Genomic DNA, 16,878 nt, shown 5'->3' with positions numbered 1-16,878 from the left:
ATATTTCTAGTACCCATCTTCCATCATACATAGTTATAATAATATTATTGCCTATATTTCCTATGCTGTACTTTACATCCCTTGAACAACCTACTGAATGAGCGAACATGTTTGTCATGATACATCTGATAAGGGGTTAATATCAAAAATTTATACAGAACTCATACAACTCAACACCAAAACAAACAAAACAAAGAACACACACAAACAATGATCTGATTAAAAAATGAGCAAAGGATCTGATTAGACACTTCTTCAAAGAGGACATACAGATGGCCAATAGACACATGAAAAAATGCTCAAGGTCACTAATCATCAGAAAGATGCAAATTAAAACTATTATGAGATATCACCTCAGGCCTGTCAACATGGTTATCATTAATAAATCAATAAACAGCAAGTACTGTTGAGAATGTAGAGAAATGGGAACCCTGTGCACTGTTGGTGGGAATGCAAATTGGTGCAGACACTGTGGAAAATCACATGGAGGTTCCTCAAAATATTAAAAATGTATTTGTTGTGTAAAAAAACAACAACACCAGCTTAAAACAATTCTTTGCCCCAAAGGCATATTTTCAGTGGCAAATTCTGCTCTCCTTTAGCAGGATTTTAAGGTTTTTTTTCTCTCTGAGTGGTAGCAAGTCCCAAAGCTGTAGGGGGAAAGGTACTAGGTAGTTAGAATTATAAATGCAGGGAAATAATAGTTGCTGGAACCAAACAACTTTCTGCAGAAAATGAGCCTACAAAAGAACCCCATCCTCTCCACTAAGTCAATAGAAGAGGACTGCACTCCATGTACATTTTGTTTCCCAGTGGATATTGTCGCAGCTGGTAGACTTGCTGCTGCCACTGTACTGTTGGAAAGAAAGAAAAAGCAATTTAGGAGCAAGGTGACAGAACTTCCAGATAAAGGGAGGACTGGGGCTGAGACACATCCCCTACTAGCCCCAACACAACATTTCCTGGTTCCAAGAGTTGTCTAGGAAAAGTACATGGGATGGGGATTGAAGACTTGCCAGACCTGCTGTGCCACAGTGGCCACGGACAATCTCTTGGGCATATGCTTAAAGTCAAGGAGTTCCCATCCAAATATAATGGGAAATTATATTACATTCCACCGCTTGGGGAATCTATCAGGGGCTCACTGATCTTCAGCAATGGGGCACGTTGGTGCTACCACACATCCTCATTGTACCCATTGACCACAAGCAGAATGGTAGTCTTTTTTTAAAAAATATATTTTATTGATTTTTTTACAGAGAGGAAGGGAGAGAGATAGAGAGTTAGAAACATCAATCAGCTGCCTCCTGCACACCTCCTACTGGGGATGTGCCCGCAACCCAGGTACATGCCCTTGACCAGAATCGAACCTGGGACCTTTCAGTCCGCAGGCCGACTGAGGCTCTATCCACTGAGCCAAACCGGTTTCGGCAGAATGGTAGTCTTAACTCTCCCCCAGCAGAATGGTAGTCTTGACTCTCCCCGATATGATGCTCTCTCCTTTTCCATGGCTACTATGTGTCCCCATCTCTGTCACTATGCCAACAGATTTCTACTTGGTTTCTGTGCATCTAGACTAGTTGTGCCACAAGTCATTGTTTAAACAACTACTAGAATGATCTTAAAAAAAGGAAAATCGAATCGTGTTTTTACCATTGTAACTAGCTAGCTAATATTATAATAGGAAAGGAGCAAAGAGGAGGTCAGACATTATGAACATGGTCATCTGGGCAGCTTCATCAGGAAGCTGCAACTGAATGCTCCACAGGGAACCTCCAGTGCATTCCCTGCAAATCACTGGGGGAAGAGAAATGGACGCAGGCACAGTGACTTTGGGGTGACATCAGTAAGTGCTTTCCTGTCAGTTTAACCTGGGAACAAAGATCCTTGGCTAGGAGGGTGGACCCCAATGCAAGCGTGCAAAAATTTGGGAATACCAGGTACATATTCCTCAGACAAAGAAATTCTTTCTCTCGTTCCTCTTGTTTTTTTCTGTGACCCACACTGGCCCATGTCCATGGGGACCCCACACACAATGGACTGCAGTTGGGAACACAAGCTAACCTAACCACGTGCTGGACTGGACTGTGCAAATATGGAGGGGAAACTGGGCAATGGCTTTGATGATAGCCCTGTTGATGATAACAGGGGACTTTTCCCATGGTCGAACAGAGAGGGATGGGACCTCGGAAACTCAAAGGTTTAATTCCACAGAAATAACACTTTCCATGATCCCTCATCCACCACGAGGAACTTAGAAAATTCTTGTTCCCACAGCATCCCAAGAGCTCCGCTTCCACCAGCAATAGGTGGGGACATGGAGAATACCCCACTGACAACAATGTCGCTTCCTAGATTAGAACTCTCCAATGATCCCCATGTTACCATTAGGATAAGTTTACTTTCCTGGTCTTTCTGGCTCCTTCTCTTGTCCATGGTGAACTTCTCTCAGTATCTTTACTTGGCCCAAGTGCTCTCTTTCACTTCTAGGCTTTCACAGTCCCTTCTATTCCAACAAGTACACTCTTCCTTCAGGCACTGTATCCAGTTTTGGACCGGCTGGTTCTCCCTTGACCTTCACTTAGCAGGTAAGATGTAACTGCCCCACAGTATACCTGATTATTAATTCCTGCATTACTTGCTGCTTCCTTCAATGTAGGGGTGAAAACCTGCCTGTCTTACTCACCACATTACCCCGTCCCAAACTAAATACTTAATAGATATTTGCTGAAAGAATAAGAGTTAATAAAGGACCATTTAATCCTCGGGAACTAAAAAGATAAATTTAGTTACCTTAATCAGATCAAAGCTGGGCCTTCTGCCCATGCCATATTAACTTCTGACTCAGAGCAGATGCTAACATTGTATCAAGGAATCAACTAGAGAATAGTAAATATAATCCATCATTTTTTTAGACAACAAGCAGAAACAAAAACTTAGTGCTATAGCAGAGAAACTTCATTCTGACAATCGTGCACCATACATCCTTTCTCAAATTGTATTATTGTTTATTCCCAGACTTTTCTTTACCTGCTAACTGCAAAATCATCTGCAGGTCTTTCTTTCTTTCTTTCTTTCTTTCTTTCTTTCTTTCTTTCTTTCTTTCTTTCTTTCTTTCTTTCTTTCTTTCGGAAAAACAGGCATTTATGAAGAAGTCATATTTATATTTAGGGACTAGCCTATGGATTTTCTCTACGACTTCCCCAGTTTAGTAACTTTTCTCCTAAGACTGTCAGATCTTTCCTAACCAACAACTTTATGTGAATTTGTTCCCTTAAATCCCCCAGGGCCGTGGTATGCTTCACATAGGAAGCAGAACCAATCCCTGGTAAAATACAATCTGAATGCCTCCAGGGTGATTATCTGCTGTTTCTGCTAAGTTACCTACCCGCTGCTCCCCAAAACCAAAAGCTCTGGCTCATCTTCTTAAAGTAGCTGTGCAGTCCAGGGGACAGGTGTGGACTTCAGATGCCCATGGTTCTGTGGAATGGACCAAGTTGAGTAACTCCCTTCCTCTGGACTCTCCAATGGGAAATGGCAGTGATGCCTCAAGGGGGACAATACTCTCACAGGGTTTGTGTGAGATTAAGGGGGGACATATTTGCCAAGTGCAACTCAAACAACCGGAGAAAGATCTGATCTGCAGTGATGACAGGTTGCATTAGCATTTGTAACCAGATTTTGCTTGCCAGTTACTTTCATCTTCAAAACCATGGTACCCCACACCTTGCTTTCTTCCACTCCTCCACCCTGAAAATCTATTCACCTATTTCTAGAATTCCCAGGGCCACCTCTCATGTGCTCACAATAGCTGTGCTGACTTCTTCTGTGAGGCCAGCTGTTTGTCTGTCAGTTTGTCTGTCAGTTTCTCAAGAAAGACACTCTCCCTCTGTACTTGTGCTCATGTTTGCTGTGAAGACGCTGCTCTACCCTCTGCATACACTGTCCGTCTGATCCTCAGCCCTTTGGACTTCCTGAGTCTGGCTAAAAGTATGAATTATCCTCCAGGGGATGTTAGATTTGGAAAGTGAAGTCAAATGCATGAGTCACAGCCTCTTCTATTTCCTATGACCATGTAATGAGCACTTGGGGGCTGTTTGATAGATCACTGGATTAGCCCCAGGAGCACCTGTAACTCCCCAAATGCAACTTGGCAAGACTGGAAGGCTTTATCGGATTAGCCCAAGGATCAGTAAATCTGAAAATTTACTTTGGAGATTAAATAACTTTTTATTGTGACTGCTCTTACCAGTCCACTCAAATCTTCTCTAATAAAATTTTCACTGCAGGCATTGAGAGTAGCAAGGAAGATTACAGTTTTGAGAGTTTTGTAAATTTGTTCACCTCAGAAATTCACTATACACATCAAAACTCTATAAACAACTGTGAGGGCGAGGGGTGATTTCATGAGGCTGTTGACTTTGCCCAAACTGGAAAGTTGTGCTTACCCTCCTTGTCTGTATTTCCCCAGAGTATAGATGTGCCCAGATCGGGTCTTTCTGGCCCCTACTTCTCACACTGCCATGGCTCTCTCAGCTTATTAGGCTACGCCCCTGTGTACATTGCTCTGCCTTGCTGAAGTTTCCTTGACCTACAGCTTCCTTCCTTCCTTCTTCCTCCCTCCCTCCCTCCCTTCCTTTCTTCCTTCCTTCCTTCCCTCCCTCCCTCCCTCCCTCCTTTCCTCCCTTCCTTCCTTCCTTCCTTCCTTCCTTCCTTCCTTCCTTCCTTCCTTCCTTCCTTCAATCCCTGTTAGTCACTTTTTCTGATAATCATTAGTTATGGCCTTCTGTAAGCTCTACTCATTCTTTTTTTTTTAATTTTAGTTTTAAAATCTAACTCTTAGTTTCTGAAGTCTCCCTCATTCACTTATTATCTTCACAATTTTGTCATATCATATTAACCCTTGTAGTGTATTTTTCTTTGAACCAAGTCTAATTTTAAACTGAAATACATATTTCAGCTTTTATCCTTAGCAATAGTACCCGTGAAACAATGGAATATTGGAAAGCACAGGTCTATATTGTGAAGTGGTTGAACTAAATTATTTCTCAGCTTTCTTCTGGCTCTAAAAAACAATTTTTTTTAAAAAAAAATGGAAGCTATATCTGGATAGATGGAAGAATAGAGGATATTTGAACTAAAATTTTTGGGCAGGAGGGACTTGGTTAATATAACTAGCAAACAGCACAGTACTTGGTATAAAGCAAGTATTTTTTTAAGGGGTGGTAGCTTTCATCAACCCTCAAGTCACATCATGAGATGGTGGCCTTCACGATAGGCACATAATATTTCAGTAACCTTGATTAAAGTTGGAGATTTTTAAATTGCCTGGTCACAACAATACTAGTATATCCAGGGTTTACTGTGTGTGAGGCAGTTTATTAGAAAGGAATACAGACCCTCTAAGCATAACCCCTGCAGTCAGGGCCTACTGGTCAGGGACACACTTTAATGAAAGATATAGATTGTACAGCTAAGAAAACTTTCAAGCACAGTTCTTTCTCAACTTAGTTTTAGCTTGAACAAACACAAGAGTACTTGGAGAGAGAAATTCTTCTCGGAAGTGCACTCTTCTGGTGATTACCAGCAGGTCCGTGGGCAGCAGCTAGATTGAGTGTCTGAATCATCCTGGCTGATTACCTTAATCACCTTAATCATGCAATCCACTCTCCCCGGAATGGTCTCAGCTACAGAGAATGGCAGAACAGTCACTCTGAGCTGAAAACTCCTCGTTAGAACATATTCTGATGTGTTTAATGAAGAGCTTATGATTTGTATTTTGACAAGACAATTTCAAGGCTTTGTCAATCCTTTGCTAGTTCCTTAGTTGGTAATGAAGAGTTTTCCAAGAATGTCTTTGTGACAATACATGGCACATCCTTGAGAGGTGCTGCTGACGCCCTGAGTTGGGCTTCCCGTATCTGGCTGCTCATTAACAGTTTCAGGCAGTACACGAGCCTTTTCCTTCCCTAGCCCTTCATTTTGAAGCCCCATCAATCCAATATTTGGAAATAGGCTGTGGAGCTTCATAACTACTCCCAGAACAATGCACACTTCCAAGTGGGTCACTTAATAAACATTCACTCTGTTGGGGTCAGACAACTGAATATTCAAGGTAATGTGTTGGGCTTATTATTTTTTTTTAATATTTTTATTGACTTCAGAGAAGGGAGAGGAAGAGAGGGAAATAGAAGCATTGATGATGAGAGAGAATCACTGATTGGCTGCCTCCTGCATACCCCCCCTCTCCGCCCCCCCCCCACCCCCCCGCGACTGGAGATCAAGCCTGCAACCCAGGCATGTGCCCTAACTGGGAATCTAACTGTGACCTCCTGGTTCATAAGTCGACACTCAAACACTGAGCCATGCCAGCTGGGCTTTATTTTGATTTTTAATGGTACATCAGGATAAAGGACAGCCCTAACAATACAAACTGGTACATTCATGCCAATAACCACATCATTGGAATTTTTATATCTTGTTATGACTGTAGTTGTATAGGTTTGACCTTGTGAGAATAAGTCATCGGGGGCTGTCATTTTTAACTAGCACTGTCTTTTAATAAAAGTCATCAGAGAAATAATGGTGATAAGTTTATGCTGTACTATCTAAACAACTAGATTTTGAATAGGCATGCTTAACATTCAATGATTGTTTATAATAAATGACCTCTTTACTGAAATATCGAGCATTAAGATAAACTGATCTCTAATTACTAACGTTCAGACAGAATGCTACAGAACGTTACAAATTTTAGTTGTAGTTAAGGCTGAGTTATTATACATACCAGAAAAAGTAATTGCCCGTAATAATTAAGAACATTAATTTTGGGGTCAGGAAAATCTACCTGGTTTGAATCTGATGTCTCACTTTCTTCTTCTGTGACCTTAGGTGAATTTCTAAATCTATCTTTTTCCAGTTTCTTGTCTACAAAATGGGGATAATAACATATAACACGTATTTTTCTGTGAGAATTAAGTAAATAAATATATGTAAAGTGATTAGGTAAAAACAAAGGGATTAATTAGTAACAATGGTATTGTTATGCTTTTTAACAAGTCCTTGAGAACTTCCATTTTCCAAAATTGGTTCTAATTTTTAATAATTATAGTGGGCACTTATCCAGCATTTACTATTAGTCTGTCATTGTTCTATGCCCTTCACATACTTCTCTCATTTAATTAGCACAACAACCTGATGCTGTAAGTACTATGATTATCCCCATTTTATAAATGAGAAAAGTGAACATAGAGAGGACAAATAACTTACTTAAGATTACCCAGATAATAATAACAGCCAGGATATGAACCAGGCAGCCAGGCTCCAGAATTAGTGCTTTCACTCACTTAGCTATACTGTGTTTTAGGGTCAGAAACAAAAGTGGTTTATAATTATAACTATAACATCTAAATTATATATATATGTTATATGTAAATTACATGTAATATATAAACATACTTATAATAAATGTTATTTGCAAAACATATTAATTGCAAAAATTTTAAAGTATGTACAAATAAATAACTAACAAAATCTTCAGTACTCTTTCAACCTGGATAACCACAGTATAATTTCCTCTTCCCAGTCTCTTTGGAGGGAATATTCTTATTTAGTAAACCCTCTGCACTTGAGATTTTAAAATTCAACTTTTTCTAGAGTTTTTCTAGAATAAATTAAAGTTTTTTCTTTTGAAGGAATTTTTTTTTCTCTCCCAAGTCTCTTACTCTTACAAAGTAAAAACAAAAGCAAGAACCCTCAGTTGGATCCTAAAAATCATTTTGAAGAGAAAACCAGCATCTAGTGCCAGACCTATGAAGAGAGAGTGGAAAGTAATGATTTTTCATAAGGAATCAGGCAGTGACTCGACTCTCTTATGGAAATAAGTGTAAAAAAGCCACAACCACATTATGCACACACCAGCTTAATGAGTTCTAGGCACTGTAAAACTGAATTTTGGAGGAAATTGTATGCCTCCAAAATTGTTTAAAAATTGGGAACTTCCAAAGTATATATTCTTAAAGAAACAGATCCTACAGATAAATATATTTTAAAATAGATGATTAAGATTATAACATATATGCATATATATTACATTTTATTTATTTATTGAAACAATATCATACTATATTTTCCTATTCACTAAATATTCTACAAGTTCATTTTAATAACTTTCCTTATGAAAATATAGAATGTTTCTGTTTTTCATTATTGCAAATAATTCTGAGAGAATCACCCTTGTGCATGTATCATTTCATATCACTTACTGCCTATGATAGCATTCTAGTTGTTTATCTACTGAGTTGAAAGCTCTAAACTTCAGGCATATTACCGAATAATTTTTTACAAAAATATACTCATTTGTTCTTTCACTAGGTGTGAAATAGATTGCCTATATCATTGTACTTTTGCCAGTCTTGAATGTTCTCATTAAATAATTATATTTCAATTAGCAAATTATTATAAAATTAAATAGACTGTGGAATTTATTCATAGGCAGTTTCTTCTGAGTGTTGCCTGCTTATGCTTATATTTCAATTAGGATGTTAATAATATTTCTTATTGATTTGTATCAGCTCATTCTATATTTAGAATATGTGCATTTTAATTTTTAAAATAGTTTGTCATTTTCAATGTAAGTTTGCTTATAACTTTAATGGAAGGAGACTTGACTCGAGGTGGTGAGCACATAATACAATATACAGATGGTATATTCTAGAATTATACACTTCAAATCTATATAATTTTACTAACGAATGTTTCCCCAATAAATTCAATAAAAAACAACATAAGTATGTTTTAAAATGAAGATATTTAGTGACTTATTTATAAATATCATAATCAAATATTACATTTGTTTTAATAAGGCAGATATTAATTATTAACATTATATTTTGTTTAATAATTTACTTACTTAAGAAGTTAAAACAAATTTAATATTTTTAATTATAGTAATAAGAATAGGCATAGCAAAGTCTATCTTCTGGATTAGCATTACCAGCTGTTAGCATTAAGGTACTGAAGAAAGAGCACACAGAATGCTTAAAGGAGTCAGAAGTTATTATTGTGATAAAATAGCTTTCTATGCAATAGACATACACACTTTTCTCCCCTTCACCATTCTTAATAATACCTTATTATTTCCTTCTTTTTCTGTTGCATCCATACTCAAATGCCTTCAAAATCTTTTGTATATAAAATGGGAAATTATTATTCAACTTTAAAAAAAGAAAATCCTATTGTTTGGGCCAACATGAATGGATCTCGAGGGCATCCTGCTAAGTGCAATAAGCCAGAGAAAGACAAACACTGCATGGAATCACTTCTATGTGGAATCTTAAAAAAACAAAACAAGAAGAAAAAGAAAGAGTCAAACTCAAAGAAAAAGGAACTAGAATGATGGTTACCAGGGGGTGCGGAAATAGAGAGGTTAGTGAAAGGGTGCACACTTTCAATTATAAGATAAATAAGGTCTGAGGATCTAATGTATAACATGATGATTATAGTTGATAACACTGTAGTATATAATTAAAATTTGCTAAGAAAGTAGAATTTAATGTTCTCACCAAAAAAATAAAATAAAAGACAGATATGTGAGGTGATGAATGTGTTAATTAACTAGATGGGGGGAATCCTTTCACAATGTATTCGCACAACAAATCACCACAATGTACCCTTTAAATATCTTATAATTGTATATGTCAATTATACCTCAAGAAAGCTGAATTTTTTTAAAAAGATGAATAAGTTCAATAAGTTCTGGGGATCTAATGTGCAGCATGGTGATTATAGTTAATAATACCGTATTGTATCCTTGAAAATTGCGAAGAGAATAGATCTTAAATGCTCTCACCACAAAAAAAGAAGTTGTAATTATGTGAGGTGATGGAGGTGTTAACTAACGCTACTTGGGTAATCATTTTGCAAGATATACTTCTTAAATTTACACAATGTTATATGTCAACTATATTTTAATAAAGCTGGGAATAAAAATCTCTTCTCAAAGGTGTCTATATGTATTGGGACTTATATACCTAGCTTTCTCTCTCATTTCTTCTGTACTGTTTGTTCTTTCTGCCTATTGGTTTTCTTTTTCTGTTTTTTCCAAAGAAAAGTTTTATTGAAAAAAGAAAATTCGAGGGGGAAGAAAACCCTTCAATTTTTCCACTGTATTTGAAAACCAAATTAAATATCCTAAGAGGTCTCCATTGTGGGACAGGATGGGCTATTGTGAGCACAGGACCTGTCACTCTGGCACATGAATCTTGCATACATAATTCCCCCCGTGCTTCGAGAATAAGAACTTATGACACAGAAAGCTCTGTGGAGACGGCTCATTATTTTGTTTCTGTTTGAAAATTAGGTAAGGGTCCTGACCAAAAGAAGACAGCGCTTTGAAAAGAGGAAAGCACTCAATTTCAGCAGGGCAACATCTGGACCAGCTGGAGAAGGAAAATGGTCACTTTGACAAGTAGGATCTGTGAACAATCAGATGAGCCCTGAGTCCTGCCAGAGTTGGCCAGCAGGTGATAGACGCTGGTGAGAGTTGTTATCATCTTGTTTCCTGTCCAAACTTTAAATCCCAGATCAAAATGGATACCCTTTTCTGTCCAGCTCTCTGCTCAGCTACCAGTGGTGTAGGCAAAACTGGGTGGTAAGCTTTCTAGTAGAAAAATTCCAATGACACCAGACTGTCACTGTGTTATGTGACTCTAAGTGTTTCCTTCAGCTTTTCCTTTAGATGCCTTCGACTTGCTTTCATGAAGGCCCCCAAATAGATATTTGGATGGCTCTTCTGAGTGGGGGAAATTGGGCTGATTCAAACAATCCTGCACGTTAAATCTTATTCCTTCAAGACGCTTTGTTTCACATTTGTTCAGAGTTTTAAAGGATTATCTTCAGTGTTGATTCGTTTGGTGTGCAGCTGTATAACCTGGCAGCATCAGGATGGCATTGTGATGTTCCTTTTCTCATCCAGATGTTTATCCTCTACAGGGGATAGAGCTAAAGAGATACACAAGTTCATCTTAAAGTACTTCAGTGGCTGTGTCAGGGCCTCGGTGTCATGTCAGCCTCCATCCCACCTCCAGTGTGGTGGCTGTGCCTGTAGTCTTGCTCACACTTCTGCAGATTCCTCTTCCCTGATTACATTCATTCCCTCAAACCATTGGTTGGCAGGAACATACGTCTTTCAGGTAACATCATTCATTAGGCATCCACCACTAGCCTAAAGTACTGTTACCATCCAGAATCAAAACAGGAAAATCGCTTAAAAATCAACTCACAAGCCCGGCTGGTGTGGCCCAGTGGTTGAGCGTGGACCTATGAACCAAGAGGTCACCATTGGATTCCTGGTACATGCTGGGATTGCGGACTGCGGGCTTGATTTGGGGGCTTGGGGTGCAGGAGGCAGTCAATAGATGATTCTCTCTCATTATTAATATCTCTATCTCCCTCTCCCTCTCCCTCATCTCTCTGAAATCAATACAAACATCTTTAAACAAAATCAACTCATGAGCCCTAACCGGTTTGGCTCAGTGGATAGATAAACAAAATCAACTCATGAGCCCTAACCGGTTTGGCTCAGTGGATAGAGCATCGGCCTGCGGACTGAAAGGTCCCAGTTTCAATTCCGGTCAAGGGCAGCTGATCGATGTTTCTAACTCTCTATCCCTCTTCCTTCCTCTCTGTAAAAAATCAATAAAATATATTTTAAAAAATCAACTCATGAAAAGCTCACTTCTTCCATACAGTCTCTCTCCTGTCATTGCCTCTCCAGGCGATTTCTTAGCACGTTTCCCCAAACTGCCACTCTTTAAAAATCACATTGCCTCCCCCTCCCCCGGACAACACTGCTTCAGGGGGGTTTGGAGTGGCGCCCAGGAATTTATATTTTCAGGAGCCCCAAGTGCATTAAACATGGGGCATTTGAAAAACCATCCCAGGTTGGGTCTTAGGATCAAGCCAACTGAAGAAGCCGGCTTCATTCCGGCTTTGCATCCTCCGCCTCAAGCATCTGACGATTTCAGGACATCTTACATCTCATAACTGAAGTGCGTGCGGAGAGGTTTCAAAGGAACAAGAAGGGCCGTTGGGTTGTTTTTTTTAAAAAGTGGTCACGGGGACCAGAGTGTGAAAAGATAATTAAGGAGAGAGACAGGAAAAGTGCTTCGGGAAAGAAAAAGGGGACAGAGTGGGAGTGCGCGTGGACACGAGCCCTCGGCCGGTCCAGGGCGATAATGACTTCCTTACTGGCCTTCCGCCCTCAGATCCCTCGCAGCTGTCACAGTCATCTTCCTCCAGCCGCGGGCTGATTGCATGACTCGCCTCGCAGCGGCCTGTGCCAACGCCTGATTACCTTGCCAAATGCACGCTCTTCAGCACAGGTGTCAAGGCCCTTCAGCCTCTGGTTTCCTGGAGCTAATGGCCATCCACAGCCCAGTGCGGGCTTTCTGCTCTGCCCCCCCCTCCCCCCCGCCTTCGGCCTGCCAGTCCTTGGGTGAAACTTGTCAGCTGCTCCTGGCAGAGGCGCATCTGAACCTCGGAACACTTCCTGTTCCTTTTGATGAGGCGGTGTGCCTTTCTTCTTTCATAATCCTGTTCAAAAGTAACTTTTTCAGTGTCAAATTCCACCCCCCCCCTTTTTTTTTTTTTACTGATCAAGATGTACTTGAGATCCCCCCCTCAGCTTGCCTAAGCATTAGAGTCTTCCCGATGCCTGGTCCCTGAGCTCCCTTTTCTTCAAACATTTACTTGAGGAAACTTGTTATGATAAAGGCTTCCCCTGCCTCCTTTGAAATGATGTCAGTCTTTTCCCAGCCGCTTGCCAGTTTTACAACCCAGGAAACATCTTTCTTAAGGAACAGGGAGCCATGTTTTGAAACATACACATCAAAGGCGAGAGCACTCCTGTCTCCCAGTCTCTGTGGGAGAGGAGAAACCTAACTGATTTGGGTGCCAACTAGCGGACCCAGATGGCCTAATCACAGAGAAAAACATTTGCCAAGTCAGGAATACATGAGTGTGGGCCACACGTCACACTGATCAACCTCGGCTAACAACCCAGCACATAAACACCCTCCCATTCTGAACTCTTCCTTCAGAATTGAGTTCCTTCTCTCCCCCCTGGTGCAATTGCTTGAATAAAGTCTTTGTTGCATTTTTTTTGCTTGCCATTGCTTAACAACACAGAGATATAACTGGCTGTTTATATATTTCAATACATTTCAGAAAAATAAATGCATTTTTAAAACACATATCATTGTATCTGTAACCATAAAATGCAAAGCTTTTGAAGTTGGTGACTAGCTCTCTTAGTATTAGATTCTGACAGGAAATCTCTATTCAACCAAAGAAAAGGTTAATGATGTCTCCATAGATAATTGGGCTGTCATTACATGGAACGATGACAAGTTTTCAAAAATTCTGAAGACATATTAGAACCTTTTTCTAAAAGAAAAAAAAAAGCCACTCTCTTTTTTTAAGCTCTGGGAAAAGGTTTCTAAGTCAGAAAATAAATTTTCTTCCAAGATTGTGATTTTTAAAAGTAAGGGAATTTACCTCATATGTGCTTTGGTGCATAGCTGCTGGCCAATTAATGAAACCCCAGATCCAGATGTCTTGTTAGCAGAAAGTATTAAACAGAAACAGTAACATTGAAAAGAAAAGGGGAAAAAATCAATAAAATATACATAAACATTTTATATGCACATAAAATATAACTGTAGGATTTTATTGATTCATGAAAAGACGAAACTCTTTGCTTCTTGTTTCTTCACATAAACTTGGAGGAATATTATTATATCAGGTGTGAAAAATGCCTGTTAATTGCAGTTTGTAAGACTGCTTTTGTAAGATTGTGTCAAGTTTTGAAATTTTTTATCTACACCTTATCAATATAGTTTTTCTGTTAACTATGTGGAAAGGGAAACTCAATTGTTATATAATTTAAATAAGAGCATGAAGATTTACATTTATTTCTCCATATTCAATTCCACCTGGACCATCTTTGTTTTCTCACATATACCATTGTGTTGCTCATTTGTTTGCAGGGGACAGAGATTTTTCTTTGCAGTGTAGATTGCTGAATACCTTGGGAATTACCAGTGCTCTTCACAGCCAGCTGTGGGAAGAAACCATTCTCTAAGACTTCCAAAAGGTCCCTTTCCCAACCTCCCTTCCCTGGGAATGTGAAGAATCAAATTCTACAAAAAGTACACCAACTAATTTGCTTTTAACTTGAGAGCCTTGTTTGTTTATATACTATTTTACAACACTCCCGGGATTTCCATAAATATTATTATTTTGACTTCTGGGTATGAAACTGAAATGAAAAAATTGTCACTTGATTGGAAGAGAACCTGGGATGTTAATATGGCATCAGTTTGTTAATTTCCAGGATTTTGGTACATCTTCAGACCCTGTTTTAAACTAAAGGAAAAAAGCTGTAGATGACGAAAAAGCTATTGGCACTTAACATTTATTTGCATATGGATGTGACAGTATACGCTTGAAAATCACTCCTAAAACTAGGAAATGCAGACCATACATTTGAACCAAACTGCTAATCTCTTCCATGAGGCCAGTCTTATACAATATTCTGTTATTATATAAAATAGTCCCTTATAATTTGCAGATACTGGTCTATGGTCAAGTTTACTACACTCTTTTTAAAACAAATGACCTTTGGTTAAAACTATTGGGGCTCTTTCCATTTTCTACCTAGAAACACAGATGGGTACTTGATTTTGTGGATGCATTTTATATTTCATATTTTAAAACTTAGTAAAAAAATGAGTGAATCAATTTTATGAATGAGCTTAATATTATAATTTAGTTTTTGACTCTGTAGTCTATCGCAAATGCAGGATCTGGGAAAAGTTGAAAGATACAGGAACCATCTTTGTAGCTGAGAATACGGAGACAAAGAGAATCAGATGTGAGAGTAGTCAAAATTTGATTCCTTTTGTTTACAGTCACTATCTTTTCTCTCCTTCCCTCTATAACAATAATATCTTCATTGTGTTCATTTGGATCCTCTGCTGAGCTCTCTGCCCTTCTACAATAGCTGCATTAGAATCTTATTTCCCATATCTTGGTTTGGACAAATTTCCTGTTTCTTACATTGACAGCTTAGATTTTTACTATTTTGATATTTGATCTCTGAAAAGTTTACCCTATTTTTCTTACACTGTTAAGATTAAGCTATCCTTCAGTCCTTATGTTGCCCTGGGGGTGATTCCATACTCATAAGGGATTTCCTATACTCCTGACCCCTGACTTACTCTCCCAGAGTCTTTGCCAATGTCAACCATCTTCCTTGGCTACAGCTGCCTATCAGGTGGGACCCCCTAATAGGATACTCTTCAATTTCTGAAATGCATCTAAACTCCTTATGTCACATGCTTGTTCTGGGATACACTGTGTGGCTGGGACAGAAGAAAGGAAAGCAAGCCCTTCAGGTCATTTTGGTGCACCTAAAGCAGTGGTTCTCAACCTTCCTAATGCCGCGACCCTTTAATACAGTTCCTCATGTTGTGGTGACCCCCAATTTCATAGTTACAAATTGAACATAATTAAAGCATAGTGATTAATCACAAAAACAATATGTAGTTATATATGTATTTTCCGATGGTCTTAGGCGACCCCTGTGAAAGGGTCGTTTGACCCCCAAAGGGGTCGCAACCCACAGGTTGAGAACCACTGACCTAAAGTTTGAGAGCTACTGCTGTAGGCAAAGGTATACAAGACATAATCTTGCTTTCTTCTAGCTCTGCTCCCTATCCCCCATGCTAAATAAAACGTTACTTAGCTTCTTCCAGGTCATGACTTGCTTGTTTCCTTCCATACACCTTGTTGTTTCATACTGATCACTCATATTATTTCAAATTAGAAGATCATGGGAGGTTGTTAGCCTAGCATATGTAATTGTACTTAACATAAAGTGATTCTACAGATGTAAATAGAATATTTGAGAAGTGTGATACTCCAACAATCTTGAATCTCCAAAACTATCACCACATGCTTTATTAATGGTTTCTCACTGTCGATTCTAGCATAGATGATACAACCTGAGGTTGTAGACAAGTTGGTAGCACTCTAGCTATAACACCACATATTTTTCTTGAATTTAGAGAGATGGAATATACATAATATAGTGGGACATTATTGTAAGGTTATTCTTAAACGCATTACTATTTATATGAATTTAATACTTTATAAAATTCATTATTTTATTGTTAGCAACAAATTATGTGCCTCAGAAAAGATGACAGTCTATTCTGGCCTGAAATGAAAGTGAAGGACCAGTACAACAAAGAATCCCCATGTAGAATCATCCTGGTGGCATTTGTGGACCTGCAATCTGTGATCTCGGCCTCTCCTCTCCTTTCTGAAAGTCATTGCCACTTGCCACTTGTCCAGGGAGGTAGGAAGAGTAAGATCATGTCTTTTGTCTATATTTTTGTCTACAGTAGTAGCTCTCCCACGTTAAGGTGTACTAGGATGACTTGAAGGGCTTGTGGAAACATTGCTTGGCTCCACCCTGAGTTTCTGAGTTAGTAGGTCTGAGGTAGGACCAGAGAATTCACATTTCTATCAAAGTTCCCAGGTAATGTCACTGAGACCCACCATCCTAAGATATTGCAGAATCTCTTAAGCCTGAGAATTTCCTGGAACCAATTCTCCTTTTAGATACTTCTGAGATATATTGCCAGTGACTCAGCTTTGGTTGACCTTTTGTGGCATTGCCAAAGTCACTTAATGCTTCTGTGTTTCTATATCACTGTCTGCAAGATGGAATATGTCATCTAAGGCTTAATGATGCTTAGACTCACATGAATAGTGCTATGGATTTGCAAGTATTTATTTTAAAGTATTATT

The sequence above is a fragment of the Myotis lucifugus genome, unplaced genomic scaffold (genome assembly GCF_000147115.1).
Source record: "Myotis lucifugus unplaced genomic scaffold, Myoluc2.0 scaffold_15, whole genome shotgun sequence".
Taxonomy (NCBI): Eukaryota; Metazoa; Chordata; class Mammalia; order Chiroptera; family Vespertilionidae; genus Myotis; species Myotis lucifugus.
This window is presented reverse-complemented; position numbering follows the sequence as displayed.